The 25,016-nt window shown below is 36.9% G+C and overlaps 1 long non-coding RNA gene and 1 other non-coding gene across 2 annotated transcripts in view; one reads left to right on the top strand and one right to left on the bottom strand.

Annotated features, from left to right (window-relative positions):
• Positions 1-25,016, bottom strand: part of LOC136827178 (uncharacterized) — a 145,652-nt gene that overhangs the window by 32,735 nt on the left and 87,901 nt on the right. The gene's annotated exons all lie outside the window — the stretch shown is intronic.
• TRNAT-UGU (transfer RNA threonine (anticodon UGU)) lies at positions 7,634-7,706 on the top strand. The gene has a single exon. It is a non-coding gene; the product is annotated as a tRNA-Thr (tRNA).

Raw genomic sequence — 25,016 nt, 5'->3', positions numbered from 1 at the left:
GACTATAAGCAACGACGAATACAAATGCGCTGCATAGGTCGAACTTATGAAAAATACAAATTAACAGAGACATTAATAAATAAACTTGAATCTCTAACACTGTTTCAATCAATTACCACTTTTTGTTTCCATACGATTGCTCTAATTAAGGAAAGGTAAAAATCTTTAGAGTTTTTGCAATTACCAGCTCGTAATTTTTCGGGGAAACAATGAACTGCTGTTGGAGAAAGAATACCCTATCAAAATAGCGCCAACAGCGGCCGATGATAAAAATGTACTTTGTACGGAGACGAGCGATGATGTACGACGTTTACAAAAGACTAAGGGAAAACAAAGCCCGTCAAAATTATAGAGAGGTGGCGGGAAGTCTGCCGTGAATGATAATTAGAAGAATGTTTTCTTCCTAATAAACAAGAGGTGACAGAGAGAGAGAGAGAGAGAGAGAGAGAACGCTGACTATGACCTGCATCATCAAGGCAAACTGAGTTTCATCAGTACATATTTTTCAAAACAGAGAACAAGAAAAAGGCCATACCACAAATATTCACAACACAGGGCAAACAGAACGACTGTATAGAGCTCCAATATGCAGGGCGAGGAGAACGTCTCTATATCTAACAAAGAGGAAAAAATGTATATCATTGAATCATAGGAAGAAACAAGGTAATTTATATGCATATAATATAAAGAATGTATAACTGAATCAAGAAAATATGGAAAGTGATGAATATATATAAAGATAAAATCCACGAAGGAAAGAGAAACACTGGAGTGCTGCGAGGCCTTTCGACTGGCGTCCTTTACTTAGCAGACTGAAGAAATATAAAAGTAAATTTACAAGGAAAGCTCATATAAATGACAGATGGGAACTACAATTTGTGTTGGATTCCAGGTAGATATTTTTTCCTTTGTAATCCCCATCTGTCATTTATATGAGCTTTCTCTTTCTTAACTTGCTTCTATATAACAGTCAGTCGCTTAAGTAAGGACTAATCGAAAAGACCCTCATGGCCACTCAGTGTTCTCTTTCCTTACGTGGACTTTGTCTTTATTTATAATATAAAGAAATATATTCATGCATACCATACATATACAAACATATACAAACTATATATATATATATATATATATATATATATATATATATATTATAATAATTCTAAATAGAAAGTGGGAAACCAAAATAGCTGCTTTGCACATCTGCAAAAGAAGACCAACCCGAGAAGGCTGCAAAACACTTGCAGAGAGCCGAGAGAAAGAGCAACAGATAAAACAAGAGGCACGGGGTGAGGGAAGGCAAAAATATAAGTGGAAGGGACTAATTACCCGCGGTCTCTTTCTAAACAGTATTGTCTTCTGGAAGTATCAGAAGCGCCTGCTCGAGGAGGAATGAAGACTTGACAGTGTCACATTTTAAGACGATTCAATTCCTTTTTTTTCATTTGGAGGAGGGTGTGTTCTTCAAAATAATGTCAATGTAATCAGCGGGAAAGTATAGAGAAAGACAAAATTCAAAACAAAAACGGTTTTCTCTCCTCCTCTCAACCGGTGCAATGGTAAAAAATTGTGAAAGTACACAATGAGAAGATATTATACAGTGAAATAAAGAGATTTTATACAATTTATTTTTTATTACAACCATTATTGTTTTAGCTATTCTTTTGCAAATGGTAAGCTTATGTCACCCATGAATGAAAAAACTGCAAAATATCAGTGTACCTTAGGAAACATCAGTTTTTGTGACTGTTCCGTGGACGGACTTTTATCTTTAAAACAGAACAAAAAAACATTGCAAGCTTCATAAATATTAGATTTCCGCATTTTGATATTTTGCATCCCCCCTTTTTTTCAATCTTATAATCGAGTCCACTAAGCAGCGGCGTGTAAAGATTCTGCGAGTTTAGCAGAGACTCTGCTGATGTGTGGGCAGAGAAGCCAACCAGTGGAAATAGTTCTGTATAAGAGATACCCAAGGCCTTGCCTCAAAACCTGTTTGTCACAGAACACCAGGAACCACCTCTCCCCTTCATATTCTTCGCCTTCCTAAATTCCATATGTCAAATGATGCTTCCAATGATCACTTTTGTACTGCTATGATCTTGCTCATTTCTGCAAGATGGTGCACTCCTTTCTAAGCATAAATGAACCTTCAAAATCTAAATCTTTGGGCTGTTTCGCCATTACTTTCTTACCTACGGCTATATCAGTGTAACTCGCATTACCAGCAGTTAATATTTTTGACTGCAGTATGTTTCGTTTTGAAAACTAATCCACTTGTGTATCCCACATCACTGTTCTGTTGCCCACAGCCTAATTGCATGCGCTTTTAGACCATTCCATATTCCCCGCGCGAGAACCTGCTTCCCTTTCCGTTGCTCTGCGTGACTGAAGCGAGCGTCTTATGCCTGAAGTGACCAAGAAATAAGATTCTTAATCTTCGGGATAAGGTATGGCGTCTGTATCACAACTTTCCCTAATCTCAAGGATATAGATAGCAACATCAACGATGCTGATGCATGTATAGTGAGCTTCAGACAGTGTCTTCAAGGGACGTAAGTTTGCTGGACAACAAAGAAAGCATTTGTCAATAATGCGGCGGCATTTCAGTAATTAGTAGTGATACATTAGGTTTAAAAATCCCAAGAGCAGTTGGAAAGCTCAAAGGCTAGAATTAGAAAACTTGAAGAAGAGAATGAGCACTTAGAAAAACAAAATATGTCTGAATGAAAATATGCCAAATTTAACTGAAAGCGTAGTTCGTGCCAGAGTAGAAAATATATTAAGTCCTTTTTTCAGTAAAACTCAAATAAAGGACATATTACACAAGAAAAAAATATGTGAATGGAGCAGTGAAGATACAGCCAATGCTTTTGCTCTTAGAAGTTTAAGTTGTAAGTGTTGTAGGTATTTCAAAACCAAAAAAGGATTTCCAAAAAAGGATTTCCTTTGCCAATACAGTACATAAAGAACGTGTCAAAATTTATATTTGAACCAGGAATTTACTTTATCAGTGCTTTTCTGCCCAAAGCAAAGAAACATTTACATAAAGGCGACTGGGAAACTGATGAAACTTACAACAATAAAATTAATTTCAAAGACAATTGCAGCACATTAACAGCCTGCAGTTTCCCAGTATCTGTAATATATTCAGTAAAGGTTGATAGAAAATCATGTTTCAGCTGTGATTAACTGAACTGGACAGACCTTAGGCCTTGTGGGACACCGCATTTGAGACTCTGTCTTCAAACACTATTCATGTATCTGGGCCAAGTGGAGGAAGGTAATTACTACCTATATGAAGGCATAAGTTCGTATGTTAGGAAAATACAAATTTCTTTTTGATCTGGTTTTTGCTCCGACAAATACTAAATTTGTCCTACACTTTCATATATGGGTCTTCTGGAGGTGGGACTGATTGATTGATTGATTTATAGATTTTAGGCATACATGCCAAGCACTGCTGCAACTAAGGCCATTCAGTGTCGAGACGGAAATTGACAGTAAAAGTTTGAAAGGTGTAACAGGAGGAAAACCTCGCAGTTGCACTAGAATAAATTGCTGGGAGAGTATGGACAGTAAGATGGAAGAGAGAATATGAAGGAGGCACAGTAAAGGATGGCAGATTTTAAGCTGGGGCAAAAGGGACTACAAAAAGACCCATAACTAATGCCTGCATTGCTGCATGAGGTGCTGACAGCACCCCACCCCACCCATGAGGGGATCCTGGGAGATGGGAGGGCGATATCTCAGGTAACCATGTAGAATGTTGCCCTAAAACCACCCTGCCCCCCCAAGGACTTGCAAAGGTATAAAGCGAGTGTGATATGCTCCTCTTTCTTCAATTTAGCTAACGACCCTTCCCACCCCCAGGACCCAAGGTGAAGAGTATCTCAGCCCAGTTTTTATGTGCTACATCCTTAAGGTAGAAGGGTGGGTGCACTGCCTCTCCCAACCCAGCCGGGAGGACCTCCCCTACACAGTGTGTTTCTTCTTAGCACCATGGCGCAGACGGACTATTCACTCTGATGTCGTATGCCCTGACTCTGGCTAGGGTGGAGTCTTCATTACCTTCCAAATGGTATGCCCTCCCAATTACCTCTCTCGGCCAGAAGAACACAGTGTTCCTTGATGTCTCCCTCTTCTCTCGGCCCGTGCTTAAGAACAATCTACGACAGACTGGTCTGTGGGGGGGCTGTACGTTTAAGGTAGGCTCTCAAAGCCCTGACCTAGCATAGTACCATTTCGTCCTGTTTGTTACCTACGAAGTCCTTAAGTGAAGGAATGGAGAAAACATCGAACCCTGGGTCGTGTATGGAGGGGTTCTGGGTCTTCTTTACAAACTCTGGGAGAAAGGTAACACCCATCGATGTCCATCCATGGGTGTGGGTCACGTCGTATGAGAGGGCATGAAGTTCGCCCACTCTCTTCGTCGACGCAATGCCAACAGGAAAACTGCTTTTAGGATCAGGTCCCGGTCTGAGGCCCTTCTGAGCAGTTCATAGGTCGCTTTCCTCAGGGAAGCTAGGACCTTGGTGACGCTCCATTCTGGGGGGTTTTAATTCTTGAGGAAAGCAACTCTTCTCGAAGTTTCTAACCATGTCCGCTTCGTAATCCTGCCACTCTGGCCACTTGTTCCCCAAACAGCCCACCTCCCTCCTTGGTCTGATGTGGGGGTGGAAACATGCATTAAATAAAAGAAAGTTAAAAATATCTGCGCGGCGGAAAAAGGAAAATTAAAAAAAAAAGCACGGTTGATGAAGGAAAGGAATAAAGAACGGAAGAACGAAAAAATTACACCTGTTGACCACACAGCCTTCAGGCCTATTGGGGTTTACACACACAATTATAATATATATATATATATATATATATATATATATATATATATATATATATATATAAATTTATATATATTAGGTCTTGGCTGACTTTGGGCAACAGTGGAGAACTATGTGCTGACCTGTCAGTGGCGCTTCACTGCAGGTGCATTTATGGTGATATTGTTTGATTGGATGGATGAAGAGCTATTTGATCATGGTTTGAGTCCCAGCAGAACAGTGTGATTGGACACGGCCCAAGTCATCCACATTTCAGAAATTATTGTGTGAGTAACGTATGGGTGTTGCACTCGCGGAGAATATGGTGGGGATAGACTCTTGCAGGGGACTTCATTAAGACACTGGTCTGTTTTGGTTAGGGGTGAAGTGTCAAGATCGCCACTCCAGGAAATCTGTTATTTGTCATAGAAAAGTGAGTACAATAGCTCTTGAACACTTAATATCTTTTCAGACATTTGGTGGAGAAGACTAACAGTGCTGCAGTGATACCCCACTGTGTCTTCCTTATGCATTTGCCTGTTTTGTTTCCATTGTGCATTTTTCCGTTTTGAATATTCATGTATTTTAACACCATTCCAGGTTTTAATATACTGATTGTTTCTTTCAACAGGAATTCTGGTTTCGTCCCGTGAGGACGAATATTTTGGGAAGTGGTATTATTCTTTTACATACTGCTGGCATTTATGTGGTGCAAGTGGTATGACCTTGTGCTTTATCTGGTGACCAGGGTGTTGGTCACTAGTATTAATCTGAACATTTGTGAATCAGAACTTCCTCTAGTGATGATTTCCATTTATAGGGGGTGGAATTCACTCCATTTGATGATCGTCGCTTTTGCTGAATCACTTTCGTTAAATGTGCAAATAAAGTCTGGTTTTGTACATCAGTGTTTAATTCCAGTAGGCCTTTGTTTAAAGATAGATACAGTGAGAGGAGTCGACGAGGGAGAAGGAATCTGACGTCTTAGAAAAGTAAGATGATTGATTCTGTTCTTAAAACAAATACAGCAATAAAAGATGACCCTATTTGACCTGAGGATAGGGTCATTTTTTATATACAGATATATATATATATATCTATATATATATATATATATATATATATATATACTATATACATATATATACCATATATATATATATGTGTGTGTATATGTCATATCATCTAATTGTTAAATAAAGACTAAACAAACTAAGCAGAAAACTTCCATAACTTTAGTCATTTCATATGCTTGCATAGTAGGCTCATCAGCAGCTTATCAAAGTCCCCTACACACACACACACACACGCACAGGGTACCATTCATGAATTGCCTTGGCCTCCCTCATTTTGATACGAAGACACTGCAGCTGCAGTACTTCTTCCAAGCATCTACCACTACGTCTCGGCTCTCCCTCCTGATTCTCTCAATATGACCATGCAACCTTCATGCTCAATGATCCAATCCCGTCATTCATTTCTCACAGCTTTCTATAGTAGCCGAACGTTTTTCATCCTTTTAATCGTTCTTACTCCACATTTCTTTAAAAAATTCATTTCAACAATCTCAAAGTATCTGAATAGTGCAGAGTTCGGATCACATTTCCTATCTCTGTGGATCGCTCCTAGTCTGCTGCCCAGCGCCACAATTGAAAAAAAAAAAAAGTATATGGCTACGCTACTCAGGTTCCGATTACCACACGCCATTTGGCTTTCCTACCACTGGCACCCTGAAACAAACACAAACCAAGCTCTAGAGTCTAGATGTTATCGGAGGGGTTTGAAGAAGTGATACAAATCTTAGGGAATAGCATTACAGGTTTCACTTCCGGCTATACTCGTATATTTTCACCTTTGCCACAAAAGGGTGAGAGATTTTTACCAAACTCTGAATAAAGAATGGTTTCGTAAGTGGCAACAAGCGATCAAATTTTGGTGTAAAACAGAAATCCATTTTCGTAAGTTTTTTTATTGAAGAGGTGTTTCAAAATGAAACATACTGCAATCAAAAATATTAACTACCGGTAATGCGAATTACACTGATATAGTCGTAGGTAAGAAAATAATGGCGAAACGGTCCAAAGCTTTGAGTGTTGAAGGTTTTTACGCATAAAAAGGAGTGCAACATCTTGCAACAACGAGCAAGATCACAGCAATACAAAAGTGATCATTGGAAGCATCATTTGACATATGGAAAATAGGAAGGCGAAGAATATTATTTAGTAATAATAATTATCTCGGAACGATTTTATTTCTCATATTGTTTTTAATTTATGTTTATAAAAATGAAGCTTCTGTTATTTTTCAGCGAAACTTTAAAATTAGAAAATGCAACCTTTTGTCCATTTTCCACCACCTCAGCCTTACTTTCGTAAAGAGCTATGTTCAACTGAAGTGATATCTGTAATTCAAAGGCATAGAAGTAGTCTCTCTATATAACCTCTGAGGTTGAAATGTGAATTTCTAATATCTAAATTAACAGTGAATACTTGAAAAAACCTCTAGAAAGAGATATCTGGTAAATATTTATTATATATATATATATATATATATATATATATATAATATATATGTACTGTATGTATGTATATATATATATATATATATATATATATATATATATATATATATGTATATAGCTATATATATATATATACACAGAGATGTAGATGAGAGAGAAGAGAGAGAGAGAGAAGAGCGAATCTTCCAGCTACCGTTAATGACTGAATATGTACTCCATCAGTCATGACACAGGATATTTCAGTTCCCAAATTCAAGGAATCGCTTGCAAGCACTTCCTGCATGCATTCCAGGGGGCCTCCATAGCTCAGTGGCTAGAGCACTGGTCTTGTAAACCAGGGGTCGGGAGTTCGATCCTCCCTGGGGGCTGAGGCCGTTTTTGAGAATGGAAAATTTCAAAGAAGAATCGCCGTTCCGAATCAAAAAGAACATACGATTTCACCATGGTCTAGAACCGCTGGTTTCACTAGAAAACGAACACGTATCGGACAATGTTCATCGGTACTGGAAGGGAAACAAAGACAGCAAAGATGGTAGAAGGATCTCTCTCTCTCTCTCTCTCTCTCTCTCTCTAAAAAAGAAAGAGCTGTTATGTCTATGTCCGTCTAGCTCGCACTGAACCTAAGAACACAGGGACAGTCTCATTTCTCTCTGTCAGTTTCTGTCAGTTTGCGGCGATGCCAAGAGGGAACCTGCTTATCATCTGACAATACGGTCTGTCGAGTATTGATTTAAGAGAGAGAGAGAGAGAGAGAGAGAGAGAGAGAGAGAGAGAGAGAGAGAGAGAGAGAGAGAGAGAGAGAGAGAGAGAGAGAGAGAGAGACTTTCTTTGTTATATAAGAGAGAGCTGACTTTGTTATATAAAGGAGCCCACACACACACACAGAAATTTAAAATAAACTTTTCCGGTAACTGAGAGTTAGAGAAAACTGAAAAAAGTTCATGAATTATTGAATGTATGAGAGAGAGAGAGAGAGAGAGAGAGAGAGAGAGAGAGAGAGAGAGAGAGAGAGAGAGAGAGAGAGAGAGAGAATGTCCTTTATTCTTTAAATGCTAAGGAGACGGAGGGAGGGAGGAATAATTAATTGCAAGGCGTCACGTGCAGAGAGTTGTCTGAAAGCCTTACCGAACCATCCACGGAGGCACCTTCAAGGAAATGAACAAAAACAAATTAGACAAATGTGACAATCACCCTATGTTCTTGAACTGGACAGCCGTGGTACTATTCACATCCTTAGCTATTAGTTTGTCCCAAAATGAGGCTCTCTTACATGCGGCTGGTTTAGAACCTTTTTAGTTCCATTTTACATTCGTTTGATCTAGTCTGGTTACTGGGTACTGTAAATTGATTTCCTTTACAAATTAAGAATGATCTGGCTGCAACCAGGTAATTACGGCCTATACAGATGATAAGCGAGTCTTCGAAGAAATTGTATCCGCCACCACCCATACTGCTGAACCTTAGACAGATATAAAAAGCCATTACATGTTAATAAAAAAAATATGTCACATTTCCTCCTAAAGACAACGTAGGCTTCTTTCCAGCCAAGCTCCATAAAACTAACCTATTACTGTTAAAACCCATAATAAAGGCCAACCATAATGACCTATAATTAGTACTACTGGTTCAGTATGTACTATTTGTTTAGTGTCTTATAAACTATGTAAATTCCTGGTATCTTTACTGCAGCCACTTGTAGGTACAACATCTGACTCTCATGTCGAAAACAACTTGGATTTTATATACATACTCACCAAGAAAACCCCCAGTGATGATGAAATAATGATTAGTTTTGATGTTACAATTCCATTCACTTGTGTATTTGTCAACAACGACCTAGATTTTTTTACAGCGAAATAAATGTGCATTCCGTATCTCTACCTAACCATACTTTTAGAACTGATTAGACTGCGGGACATTTTACGGACAAAAATTTCGAATGTAGCTAGGTAATTGATGATCCCCTATATTATCAAATATTTATATGGAATTTTATGTGTGAAAATAGCTAGAGCAATTAACGTTGACATTATTTTCTAGGTGAGATATGTTGACGATGTATTTGCTTCACTGAAAACTTACGCTGACATTCAGAGAATTAAGAGACCTCAGTAACCCAGTTACCGTCATTGCTTTTACGGCATGTAAAAGAAGGCAATGTTTTTTTTCATTTTTACATGTTACAGTTATGACTTCTACAAATATTCTCACAATCAACAATTACTCCTCCCAAAAGTTAGACGTAAAATCCTCAGCATTAAGTTTGTTTCTGAGGCATTTATCTGTGGTCGAAATTTACCACCTATAGGAGTGGGAATTCATATATCAAGCTGGTAAATGTAATCTTATCAATCAATCAATCATTTTCTGTAGCTTTCACGGGAATACATAGAGCATCGATGAGACTCCGCCACCTACAATCTGTCCTGGGCTAATCTCAAGATCTCCCAACACTCGTCTCCTGCTTCCTGCATTGTCAATCCTCCACGTCTCCTTTGGCTACCTCTGCCTCTTCTACCAGGTGTCCTGGTGTGTACTCGTGCTATTCTGTCTTCTGCACAGTGGCTAGCCACTTCCAGCGCTGAAGAATCTAACATACTCATCTACAAGCTGCACCCTGTTTAAAGCCCTCTAATTCTGTTATTTGATATCCCCCTATCCCTCAATTAATTCCTAATATTCTTCTGAGTGTATTCTCAAATGCCAAAATTTGTATCAGAGTCACTGGACTGTAATATGACTTATGCTGCATAATGCTCTATATCTACTTTATATAAATTTTTGATTTTTGTATGCACAGAAAAATTGCTATTACTCCAAATATTTTTAGAATTCCACATTGCCTGATCAAGCCTTTTTTAAAATCTTTCATAAATTCTGTACTCAAAGAACCACCGCTTATCAAATAAGTCCCTAAATATTTAAACTTATCCACTTGCTTTGTGAAACCTTCAGTTAGACAATCCTGTTGCACTTTCAATATTCATATTCATGATGTCCAGTTTTTCACTATTAATAACCAAACCAACCTTTCGACCTTTATTCACTAAACAATCCAATCACTGCATCTTACCTGGTCCCTCACCAGATCAAGCCATATCATCAGCATAATCAAGTCAAAGTTTCATTTTCTCCCCAGAAGTATATGCATAAATGAAAATCTCTTTTTAACCCTTCTTATAACGTAATCCACGACCAACAAACAACAGGAGACAGAATGCCACCCTGAATCTCACCAGACTTGACTTCAAATGAATCCCTCCAAACAGCCATAAACCATCACTTTACCAAGATGTACCCCATGCATGTGTTCTGATAAGCGTCCACAAACTTTCTGGTATTCCATAATGCCTCATGATTTTTCCCATGAGTCCTTGTCGAGAAATACTATCAAAGGCCTTTTCAAAATCGACAATACAATGATTGTGAGTTTCATTTCATTCTTGCTGCATTAAATCCTAACTATGAAGACTGGTCACTGTTTACCCATCCCCCTTTCTAAACCTGCCTGTTCATCCCTCAGAATACCATCTACCACTGTCTCCCCACCTATTCAACATTATACTCAAAAAAAAAAGATTTCAGGCTACAGGTGACAAAGTGATTCCTTAGTTACCACACTACTCAGGTCTCTTTCTTTGGAACTTTCATGATCAAACCATTCTTCTAACCTAATGGTATTGTCCCCATTACCATATTTCATTGAATAATATCTTTAAAGGCAAATACTAATCTGCTGTCCTCCCTTTAAAACATTTCTGAGAATAAACCACCTTCTCCTGATGCCTTAAATTCTTCAACTGTTTTGTGCCTTAACTTCACTTCTTCTAACCTGATCTGACCTTCATCAATATTTAAATCTTCCTGAGCAGCGGTATATCCTCTTCTGGGGACTGGTCTATTAAGAGCTGTTTCAAAGTGCTCTTTGCATCTATTTCTGATTTCAACATTTTTGGTCATTAACTACCTTCCATATCCCTGACTGGTATATCCTTACGCTTACCAGCACTGTCAATGAGCTCTTCAATTGCTTCATATTTTTCAGTTTGCACAACCTTTTCATTAACAGATCTTCTTTTATCTTAGTTAGTCTTTTAACTTCTGAATCCAAACTCACGTACTTAGTTCTTGCCAATTCACAATCTTCACCACTAACAAAATGCATCTCACTCCTCAATTTTGCTTCACCCCTCATTTGTGATCATACCCCATGTTTCTCAGGCATCACATCTTTTCCTCAATCCTGAGTCTCCTTCTGATCATTTGTTTCAACCAGCCTCGCCTCATACAGCTTTATTCACATCCCCGACATCTCATCTACACTTCTCCCTCCCTCCTCCAATGTTTCCAACACACAAAAACCTGTTTCTTCATTAGATTCTAAATTCCCTCCTTTCTCTCCTTCCTTCTAAATATCAATATCGTACCTATCAACAACAGGTTTCCCTTCTTCGACTTGTTAGCTTAGTCTTATTTTTGCAATGCTGAGATAATGATCATGGCTACCAATATCTGCTCCCAGTGCTATACGGAAGAACATCTAGCAAAAGAGCGCCTATGCCTTTAACTGCAATATGATCAATCTGATTTTTATATTTTCCACACGGTGACACCCATGTTGTCTTGTGCATATCGTGGTGCTGAAAAAGTGGCCCCCAACTGACCAATGATTGAGTAAAGTATCCTCCAAGGTGTTAACATATCCTTGATTCGAATATATCCCTTTGCAGTCAAATGATGATAAGTGGAGGTCCTGGAAATTCAAGTGTTATCTGAATCTACGTCTCTTCCAGAATCGAGACTACTTGGGAACCTGATCATAATCTTGTTTGAGGAAGGACTGTAACATGCTCTCGATTCAGCTTAAGATTTGCCCTTATATGAGTTGAGGGTTTCCTAAGCTTTTTCGCGTCATCCCTTGTATATTTGAAATATCGTGTGTCCGAAGTGGGATGAAGTTGGAGTTGTTATTAGTTCCCATAAGATTGTTTATTTCATTAACTTTTTTTGTTGAGCTAGATGGTTAAGTAATGTGGTTTATTTAATTCTTGTGTTCAGAATAAATCAATATATTCAGTAACCTTGTTCAACTGGTGACCGAATCTGATTAAGTTAATTATTTGTCTTTTTGGGTAACTTTTAGCCTTGACTGATAGGATTACAGTGGGTCTTAGGCTAAAACAGGCTATATAAATCACAGTAATTAATAATTGAAATCATCAGCCAGAATGACCCTCCGTAACTATATATATATATATATATATATATATATATATATATACCATATATATATGATATATATATATATATATATATATAATATATATATATACATATATATATATAATATACACTTATTTTCTGTACCATGTTCGAGTTCCACTGTGCCATGTTCACTGGTAAAATGGACACATGATGTGTTACAGAGTATATATATAAAGCATATGTACAGTAGGTGTGGCAGTATATACTCTCTTGTAGCACATCATCTCCCATATTTTACCAGTGAACAGGGGCACCAGAAGGAAGTGCTCAGAATATATGGTTGCAACGTTCAAACAGTGTTTTATGGGCCTTTTTGTCTTTCATATTATACCCGTTGTATTACATTTAAAAATATATGTTTATAAATATATATATATATACACATATATATATATATATATATATATACTATATATATATATATATATATATATATATATATATATATATAATATTGTTGTGTGTGTGTGTGTGTGTAATATATTTATTACTGCAAAAGTTTTTCCATAACATAAAAAATTCGATTTAATATATGCTATCAATATAACGTTTTCTCCATAACCTACAAAAAATAGTATATCTTCCTATAAAAAATGGTAGGCTATATGCTATCAGTGCGAAATTTCTTTCATAAATTACAAAAAAAAAAATGCCTTAATGAGGTTAGGCCACGGCATGGTATTCTGGGAAAGGCTTGTTCCCATCGTTTTACATTCACCGTAAAGTTTTCTCCATAATCTATAAAAATATAGGCTATCAATATAAATTTTCTACATAACCTATATACGCTACCACTCTACATGTTTTCCGTTCAGACACTGGACAGGCAAATAAAGAAACAATTGCGAGGACAAAGTAAACAAACGCTGAACAACCAAGCCTACACAAGTCACGAGTCGGACGACAACTCACTGCAGTAAAATCAAGCTTTGTGGTCTTACATATAATTATTATAATATATTATGAGAAATAGTAATGATTAATCATTAATCTGAATATCACTAATACGGAAATCAAATCCTTTACCTAGAAATGGGCGTTCTGGCGTTGTTGCTATCCCAGGCGAGACAATTCTCGTTTGTTTCGTTCCTCTCTCGTAACCAGGACCCAATTATACTCGTAAGTGGGTCCTGCTTGTAAAAAAACTTACGAGGCGAAATCGTTCATATTTCTCCCTTATAAGGGTTGTACTTCTCTTGCTTATGTATTAGGTGCGCCAATGCACTACACAGTACGAAAATCCGAAAAGGTAATGCGCGTCACAAAGCACTGAGATATCGGCAGACAGACCACTGCACGTCGTGATGATTTTTGGTAAACCAAACTCTCTGTTTGGAACTATTGCATTACTTAATTTCTTATTTCAAAATACACCAGTAAAAATATGTCACGATATATAAAATATTAAATATATGCTAGCTGGCATGGTACATCTGTGATACGACTATGACGAGTTCAAAATATCGAGATACTAGATATATATTTACTTTGATTTGATATTTTCTTTAGAGAACGAACCAGCTCTTATCGTAGAAAATGGGTAGTTTTAGTAGGATACTGAAGTAAATTTCTCACTTGCTACTATCCAGAATTGGCAAGTCATACAGACATTGTACGGCAATTTGTCGCCCACTTCCACCTAAAAAGTCATAAAGAAATTTTGCGACAATTTCTCGCTCAATGCCGTTCAAATGCCTGTAACTAAGGTGAACAAAAATGTACAAAAAACCACCTAAAATTTTTTTTATTAGCAACAATATTTCAGGACATGTTTATTTAGACACCTACCAGTCCAAACCTATAAAAAACTAAAAATTGGATAAGTATCAGTCAATGAAGCCACACTTGGGAGGAAGGTACAGATACCAATGGTCACTTGTCTGACTGTCTAAAATTGCATTAAAAGCCACAGCATGCACGGAAGTATTTAAGATAAAATGCTGCAAAGACTTACGTTCTATTATTGCAGCACCCCATGGGTATGGTCACCATGCAAGAAAAGTGAAAAATTACAATATTCAATAAAGGACTGAAGGGATAATTGTCTGCCATAGTCTCTAGTAAGCTAACAATTCTGGATTATGATCATGAAGCATAATCTTATGCTGTTCCGCTTCAGGCCTCACACCTCGGCAATTCCACTGCACAATGTCTGGCTGTAATCTAAAACATTAATTGGAATTTTTTCCAAACATACTAACTCTGGAAGAGGAAGAATGCTAGGGATAAAGGAGGAAGAGAATCTCTAGAAGTCTTTCTACTGCTACTCAAGCAAATGCTTGAGTAGTAGTAGAAAGACTTCTAGAGTCTCAGATCGCGGGAGCGTCAAGTAATTGAATATTCTGATCAAGCTGAAAAACGGGATTCGTAGTTACAGCAAGGCATTCAGCAAGTATATCAGGGGCATCTCATGTCTTTGGGTTTTTCCATTTCTTATCACGGAGAAATACGAAAACTCCCATACTTTTTGGTTTCATTTGTAAAGAGAAAACAGATTCTGAGGTGCTGGACTGGATTTTATTATTAATGCTATCCCCTGTGAAGGTAGGTAATAACTCAACTGAACTAAACTCCACTGGGGTATGATGTTCTATTGGGATATGATCTTCAACCTCTTCACTGCCTCAGTCAGGTAGAATGATGTTAATAAAATGTAAGGGGAGGACGGCTACAGCAGGAGAATAAGACTTGGAAACAAATTCAGATGCAGCAGGAGAACCAAGCTAAGGGACAGTCCTCTGAACAGGTTGAAAGACTGTTTCTATATATTCCCAGACATGTGAAAGGTCGAGATAAGGGATCTTCACCCCCTTCGTTCTAATAACGATTTTCTCACTTTTATTCAAGGATACTACCAGCCCCCAACAGCTTTCATTTAGCACTATCTACACTTACATACTCTGAAAATCCCTGGACATCCAGTTCAATATATCAAAGCCAAGTCCCACCTTTACAATGAAAACAAAACTGAGCAGGACACAGACCCAAAATTTACTTTTTTTGAATGGATATATCATTTCTGTTTGCCCTGTCACTTTAATCAGTGTGGTCCAATTCATAACATTTTGAAGCCCTAAGTAGGTCACAATTGAATTTCTTAACTTTAAAGACGTACATTACCGGTTCTGGACTGCCACTTACGAGACTTACAAAGTGTGATGTGTTTCATGCTAAAATACTGATTTAAGTATTAAGCTAAACATCGGTAATTTTTGTAGCATGCCTACAAATAAAAAAAAAACTAAGGCCGAAACGAAGTATTGAGTTAGCCAAGGACATAAATTTCTATACGTTCCATAAATGGATTTAACTGTTAAAAAAAAAAAAAAACAATAATCTAACTTTTACAGAATAAACAGTACGATCAATTTCCTTTTCAGTGTTATATAAAATATTATTGCTACGTATATGTCTTTTACTGCATATAAGAAAAATCTAGGAAAAACCGATACAAAATATTATCCTGTTACATTCTCAACTGGTTTCAAATTAATTCTCCATGAACAGCCAATTCTATCTCGGGATATATAGTTATGGCGTCACACAACACCCTCCAGACATCATGTCAATCTTACCCGACCTTAAAACATATATGGATAATTTTTTTCATATTTCCGACATTTGACATCATCTGCCGTAATTGGACTCTCCAGGGATGAGATCTCCATGACGTCAAGGAATCTCAAAGTGACCATTCTTAATTGAACGGAGAGAAAGATAGAGATGAAGAAACCTGACCGTGTCCTCCTTAAGCTGTATAGAGAGAAACTTAATATATCCTTATATTACAAGCCGTTACAAAAGGGGGAGAAACGGAAACTGGTCTTTAATTGTTATAAATTTATTGTGAAGTTGAAAGAAATGGAACTGAAAACTACTTTAGCTTTTACTGTGCGTCTGCGATACAGAAAGAGCGTCTGAACATGTCTTTCAACTAACTATATTGCGAGTGTGTGTGTGTGTGTATGTATGTATATATATATATATATATATATATATATATATATATATATATATATATATATATATATATATACATATATATATATATATATATATATATATATATATATATATATATATATATATATATATATATATATATATATATATAGATACATGTCAGTATATATATATATATAATATATATATATATATATATATATATATATATATATATATATATATATATATATATAGATACATGTCAGTATATATATATATATAATATATATATATATATATATATATATATATATATATATATATATATATATATATATAGATACATGTCAGTATATATATATATATATATATATATATATATATATATATATATATATATATATATATATATATATACATATATATATATATATATATATATATAAATAAATAAATATATATATATATATATATATATATATAGATATATATATATATATTATATATATATATATATATAAATATATATATATATATATATATATATATATATAAATAAATAAATAAATATATATATATATATATATATATATACAAATATATATATTAATCAGGCACGAGTGACTTGTGACACTTACAAACATCGTTTAATATTGAATTTACCTTACCTTAGAATAGTTTGCACTCAAAGAGAATTATGATTGACAAGTGCTACTATCCCGGCCAGGATTCGAGTCTGGGGATTTGGATTAAAAACCGTAAGAGTCGACTTTGGCCTCTCGGTTACCAAGACAGATACATGTTGAGATGATGCCTGTTATACATAATCTTGTTGAATTAAGATTCTACGCTTAGAAACTATATCAACCAATCTCTACCATGATAAGCTAACTACCAAGTTCTTAACATTTGGCTAATAAAGTATTTTTGGCGCTTGTACGTGACTACTTTTTTTTTTTATATTCATAAACATTAAGCCATAATTGTCACTCATTATCAAAATTCTCTTCTTTTTAACTTGCCTTTTTCTCAAGGTTGAGATCAGTTTGTAGCATTCTTGTCTTCTCTTCGCTGATCCAGCACCTTTCTCTTCTAAGCCTTGTTCTCCCAAATCTTGCCTCACTGCTTGTCCTTCCTAATCCTTTTATATTCACTCTTGACCTTCTACCATTATTTAAATTCCCACCCAAACTTTCTTCATTAATCTTCCTCTATATCATCATACCATGCTTTCCAAACCCATCATTTGATTCGATCATGCGCATTAATTTTACTGCTGGAATTTCTAACTTCTCATTTTCAGCCTTTCCTTTTAGCAGATCTATTGCACCTCAGTATCCTTATCTCTGTTCACTCCAGCTTCTTTTCCTTTTTCCTTTTGATCACCCATGCTTCTGAATCTTACATTATCACTTGCCTGATTACGGTACAACACGTTTCTTTTTAGTTTATCTGACATTCATTCTCACATACTTCCCCTACTAATTCCCATCATTTTCCCCAAGATGTTTGTATCCTCCTGTCAAACTCAGTTTCACATCTTCCCTACTGGCTTAAAATAGATCCCACGAACTTGGAGTTATCTTCTTGTTTTAAATCTACTCTGTCCATATTTACCTTCATACCTCCATATCAAGAGATTCTACCACCCTCTTGCCTTTTTTTTTTTTTTTTCGCCACACTACTTCAGTATGCGTGTGATCACCAGATCATCTGAATTTAACAATTCCCATGGGTTTTTATTCCAAATCCCTTCACTCAGTCCATCTATAAAGAGTATGAACAGGAATGGACTATGTCCCAATCCTTCATGTAAACCAACTCTAACTTCAAACATTTGTTCAGCAACAGGAGGTTATTACTGCTGTAATTGTTCTTTTACAGATCATTCCAATCTGTGTATGTCTAGTACGATCTGCATTACAGTAAGGGCATACATGTACAGCACGACAGACTCAAACTGGTTATGCCACCATAGCCTATAGGAAGCCAGCAAACCCACGCCTACCCCGATAGATCATAACAGTTCCAAGGCAGGTAAAAATATTAGTTTGATAAACAACACGCTTACGAACAAGGTGGAACAATTAACCAGAAGTACCAAGAAAAAATCGCATACCGAAGGGACCTCCAACATCAAAAATCATCGAATTGGAACCATGAAGCCGTTGCAAGGATTGTATGCACCACAAACAATTGGTGAATGAAAGGCCCCCCAAAAGACAATCAAGGAGAACTTCACGTATTTGACAGAGGAGGAGTCAAACTTCCTCATTTAACAACAAAGACCAGACAGCATCCCCAACCCCAAAACTATCTGAAAAACAGTGGCAACTTCGCGGTTACAAGCCTAATGGAAGGATGTCACCACTTCTCTCCAGCTACCTTCTGTAGGGCCCCATCTTCCGAACACCTGAAAGTGAACCATACTGTTAAGCCTGCATCTCCTTGAAGCCCTACATACCATAGGCAAGACGCTCAGTATTTTCGTTGTAAATGCAACTGAATTTCTCCCAATCACATTCTGAAGTATAAGAAATAGCCAATGATAATCTGGTGCTGAAATGACAACGAGAGAGAGAGACAGAGAGAAATTACTGTTATCATTAAAAAAGCATTTAACCACAACTTTCAGTTAGCAATCATTACTTACATAGGGCTGGCTCGAAGGGTTTGGATTTTAATGATTATATTTGATATTACTGGCATGCGCTGGAACCCGGCGCTGATGTCCCCCCTACCCTCCCGATCCCTACCTACCCCGCCCCCACCTGGGGCGGAAAGACAGGTTTGCAGGAGGAGGGTGGATGTCTCCCCTACCCTCCCATTCCCCTACCTAACCAGCCCCCCTCCGGGATTTACAAACCGGTTTGCAAGGGGTGGGTGGTCATGTCATGTCTCCCCTACTGTCACCAGGGGGAGGACAAACAAGATCCACTCGGACTCTATTATTATAGAGGATAGATGTTGCAACTTCTTAAAAATGTAATAATTGGATATACTGAAAATGATGGAGAATGGCAATATTTTCTTTTTCAGCGATTTGTTTCCAGTACCTGAAATGGGTTGCTGGCTGAGCAGTATTGGTCTCTAGCAGCATAACATTACTAAGAAGAAAATCAGCAGTTGCCTTTCGTTCAGCCAATATTCTCTTCTGGTGTAGTACATTACTAAGCAGTTATATAGCCAGCAGCCAGTGTTCTCTTGTAGTGCATATAACAGTAGCATTAGCTAAGCAGTAAATAGTCACTTGCAGCATGTATGGTAGTGTTGTATGACATCAGCAGAAAGTATTGATGTCTGAAGTTGAACAATCATGAAAGGTATATTTGTAAAATGTACTGCATTCTCTCCATTCAAGGATTGGGTCGAGATACGTATGGGCCAGACGAGTGTGGCGAACTCGAAGGCGCGATAATATTTCATTAACGTGGCCTTTTTTAAATCAAGATCACCGCCATCCAACAGAGGGGTTTAATCTGTTCATTAGTTATTCTCATACTCACTGCATAATACCTGCCATTTACTAAAGATGGTTTAAAAGATAAAAGTAAATCATTAACAGGTTGCTTTATCAGCATCTTCATTTACTTTCATGCCTACATGTGAAAGGTCCCAACATATTTAAAAAGTTACAATTTCATACATTTTGTGAAATGAAAATACATTGCCCAATGGGTTTTTTAGTACGAATTTCCATGACCTTCTAAAGCGTTCTTTGCAGACATGCTTTCAATAATCTCAACTGCTGACCATGTCGCAGGTAATTCTGCTATGGAGACGGGTACTTTTACTGAATTAAAAACAAAAAGGGCTTTTTCATTTGGCAGCAAAAACAACACCAGAGGAAGATTTGGATTCATCTGTACAGACTGCATAATGTGGACGTCTCATATGTTCTGCTGTCGGTTGCTTATGATGTTTAGGGGTATTTGAATAGTTTTTAATTATCATAACATGACTGTACAGACATGAATTTTAAGCAGAACTCAAGAAGGGGAAATTCGAATGTTGTAAGAATTGTTATGTTTGCGTTTATTGATTTAAATGTTCTGGGAATGGTGGTGGATGATTATTTTTTAAAATGTCTGACGGCAAAGCTCTTTTAGGTAGAGAATTACTTGCCTGAATCTTTATTGCACTTCCAATGTTTATTCAGCCTTGAAAAGAGAGAGAGAGGAGGTTCGCATCTTTCAATAGCTACGGATTTATATGGAGAAGACGACCACTCCAGTGCCGATTCCAATTTTTTTTTTATTTATTGGACCAAAGGATTGATCTGTCAGCTCAGCAAATTTTATGTGATAATTTTTTGTCAGGTTTAATATAGGCATGTGACTTTTTAGAGCACTGATATACAATGTTTTGATAAAATAGGACTCCAAGTTGTGCCAAGTGCTTTTTGGATGTGTTCTAATTGACAGAAGGGATAAAGTGTAGATATGCTTTTCCAAGAGCCATATGGGACGGACTAAGTTGTTTGTCTCTAAGAACCATATATCATAGGCCTTTAAAAGTTTATACTTTCCCATTCCGTTTTCCTTTTATGTTTCTGAAGTGGAACTCTTGATAACTGTACATCTGTCTTCCTGGTGTACTGGTATTTTATTATTTCTTTAAACTTGTCTTGATGTTCTTAGATATTATCGACTAATTTTTCCAAATTTTGGCCAATCTCTTTTATTTCAGTATATTACGATATGGTGGAGGTTTAACGTTTTCAAGAGACTATTTTTCCTTTTATCACCTCTTCTCGAAATCTGGCTGATAACTAACTGTATAATAGTTTCAATAAATTTATACATATTGATATATTTAACTATTTCTGGAATTTTGTCGAATGGAGGGGGGAGCCTCACACTTTAAAAGGTTACTTTTTTTTTTTTTTTTTTTGCTAACTACCTTACACCCGATTTCATGTTTTTGATGAATTAGCTGTAATTGTAATAATTTTTTTACCACCATGTAATTTTCTATTTACTGTTACTATGGGAAGATTTTCTTATGCACTTGGGTAAAGCATCTTTCGTAATTTAATTTCTGATGCATTCATTTTCATTATTATCTCTAGGAAGGTCGTGTGGTGGAATGTGCCTGGAATGTCCAGTATATTTTTCCAGTCGACTTTACTGACGTTATAATGAGTGGTGAGCTGCATGAATGTCTGTAAGTCAGCTTTACTGGATAATGGTAGCTGGAATATAAATTGTCAGTAACATGCCACTCCAATTATTCACTAACTAAATTATTAGTATTGAACATATGGAAAAGTCTATTGACAACATTATATTATAAACGATTGAAAAATAAGAGCATCTTCGCTATTTAAACAAAATAAGTTACTATTATCAATTAGCTGCTCCACTTGTGAACCAACACTATCAGCATTCGCATTTTGAATCCCACTGAGGCAACAATATTTAAAGGTTGTGATAATAAAATTTCCGTTTTGTAAATCATGTGTATTGCAATTGAAGCTTGTTTGGTTATATCTAGTGAATACTGTTATGCAGGTATTTCCGGGAACGTGCAGTATTACTGCATTATATTGGAATGAAGAATTTGTAGTAACAGTGTGCCTTATGTGATTTCGTAATGAACCTACGTTACTGTTCCAAGTGCATTGTCAGTTCTCATGGACTGACTGGGTATTTTTGTTTGTCATATTGTCCACTGTGCTGAACACAAACACATACGATTATACTCTGTTAACAATTGCTATACTTCACCTAAACACATAGGATTATACTCTGTTAACAATTACTATACTTCACCTAAACATATCCAGTTTGGAGTTTGTTTACATTCCAGCAATTTCTGCTTTCCTTCAATGTATTTGTATTTTTTACTGTAATGGTTTTTTTTTTTTTTTTTAGAAATTCATATCCATTCATGCATTTTTAACTATTTTTATGAATTCAATTTGAGATTCTCCATATTTTTGTTCTAGATATACTGTGCATGAGTAATCAGTTTTATGTACTTCTGGTTTACCCATTATTTGAGCTATTCTTCCATTACTAACATTGGTACAGTAATCCCTCAATTATCTGTATTCTACTTCTGCCACTCAACACAATCTGCATGGTCCCCAGCACCACAATATCTGTGTGTGTGTGTGTGTGTGTGTGTGTGTGTGTGTGTGTGTGTGTGTGTGTGTGTGTACAATTCATAGGAATAACCGTGCTCCGATGGTTGTCAACGATGCACGGGCATAAACAGGCAGAGAAATGAGTGTTGGGGCTGCATCCAAGCGATCGAACGTGTTCGATGTGACGTCATAAGCAGAGAAACAGCGGGCAGAACTTTGCCCGCTACAAGTCACTTTGCCGGCTATTTCTCTAGTTCTGACGAAACATCGAACAAAGTTCGATCATGTGAACGCAGCTTTAGTACCGCAACTCAAAGGCATAAGTACACAGAAACAGGCAAGCTGGGGGAATGAGTTTCTGGGGCAGGGGAAGGGGTGGGAAGCCTGTGTGGGACATGTTAGGAGGGGAAGGTGGTGTTCGACTCCTTGAGAGCTTTTGTGATTGTTACTGGTTTAATAGCATGACATCACTTGATATGTCATCACATGTCATTTTGTTTATCACTTTTACTTGGCTGACACAGATACATCATCAATTCAACAGCATATGATAGAAAATGCATGGGTGGGTAAGCACTTTTTTTTTTATAAACTTTCCTACTACTGGCAGAAATGGATACTTCATTACATGTCATTGGGGTTTTTTGTTTTTGGATGGCTATTTGCGTATGAGTCATGACATCATCATGAAAATTTCTTTCTCTATTTGGCTAGACACAAAGAGCATTAATGCACTTGGTAGCAAAGCTCGCTTCTTTTTCCAGTTCCACTTCAGTTTCCAGTATTCATGATTTCAGCAGGTGCTGTGTATCACGATGCTTTCCCTTCATTCTGTTGCTTTTGTTGTAAAACCTGCATCATTGCCAGGGCTATTATTGCTCTGTGATACTGTGTATTTTTTGCATGGCCCCAGTTTATCCTAAAAGGGAGAGGAAGATGTTAACATTGCAGAAGAAAGGAGAATCAAGGCAGGCTGGCCCATGGGACGTACATTGCATAGAGCATTGTCCAGTAAATCTTGCAGAATATCAAGAACGCCAAGGACAAGCTGAAGAAGTACTCAATAGACTTTAGGGATAAGATGTCAAGAAGCCAGGCCCACAAGGTGATGGCAAAATCCTGTCATGACTAGGTTAAATGATCAACCTTCATCTGGTTTCGTTAGCAAAATGTGGCCAGCGTGCATGTGCATGGTGTAGAGTTGAAAGCTGCAGCTACAAAGCTTGTAAGCCTGCATGGGGTTGCAGACTTTAAGGTGTCCAAAGGCTGGCTGTTTCAGTTAAAGATTCAGCATGGGCTTTCTAACAGGAAGACTTATGGCAAAGCTCTGGATCATTCCAAGGAAGGAAGAAAGGAATTTCAGCAGTCATTGCAAAACTTGATGAGAAACCTGAGCTGCTCTGCTCTCATAATGTCTTTGAAAGTTTGTTAAGAATAATAAGCTGCTACCAGCTTTACATTTTGGGTTTCACAAAAGCCTTGGTACTTGTGATGCACTCTTAATATCTACCATCTTGATAAAGGTAGAGGAATGCATGGCCTGTCCTGATTTTAGTGCAGCCTTTGACTGCGTGAATCACGAAGTACCTATTTATAAGCTATGGTTACTGGGAACGGGTGAATCTTTTATGAATATTTTAAATGAATTTTTAACAGAGAGATCCCAAGGAGTCTGCATGATGGCCAGAACGGTAACTTCAGTAATGTCATTTCAGGTGTTCTTCCAGGTAGTATTGTTGGACCTTTGCTATTATCAATATTAGTGATATATGGCAAGGTCTGGAGAACAAACTGATTGCATAGGCCGAAAATGCTACTTTTCTGGTTGTTGTTCCAGTTGTTGCAGAATCCTTGAATAGAGATCTGACATGTATTCTTGAGTGGAGTAAGCTTTGTGGCTCAATCATTCTAACGCTAAGTATGATAGTTAATCCAGTTAATGCCTCCTGATTTACAATAGAACAGTACGGTTTCAAAATGCACTTTTAAGAAGCATATACGTCATACTGCTGCCTCTGTTGCTCAAAAAAGTTGCTCTTGCAGAAATTTTTTCATATGTTTTATTATGAAACTATTATAGCAGTTTTAACTCGCTTCTTCTTCTTTGCTTGAAATACTGATCACTAGCAGGTAAATGGTATCTTTCTTTCCTTCTTAAAATCTTCAGCTGAAACTCCTTATGGACAAAATTAACAAACAAACCCAGGAAAGCTCCAAAGGGAAAGCCTGCAGAGACAGACAAGTTATAGGAAAAGTAATAAATAATTAAATAAACTATGAGAGAAGAGAAAATAGAACCGATACGCCTGAATTCAGGAGAAATCTTCAGAAAGTAGGAATGAATTTCCTCCTCCTCGCTTAAACATTCGGAGATCAG

Source organism: Macrobrachium rosenbergii, chromosome 3, assembly GCF_040412425.1.
Source record: "Macrobrachium rosenbergii isolate ZJJX-2024 chromosome 3, ASM4041242v1, whole genome shotgun sequence".
Classification (NCBI taxonomy): domain Eukaryota; kingdom Metazoa; phylum Arthropoda; class Malacostraca; order Decapoda; family Palaemonidae; genus Macrobrachium; species Macrobrachium rosenbergii.
This window is presented reverse-complemented; position numbering and strand designations above follow the sequence as displayed.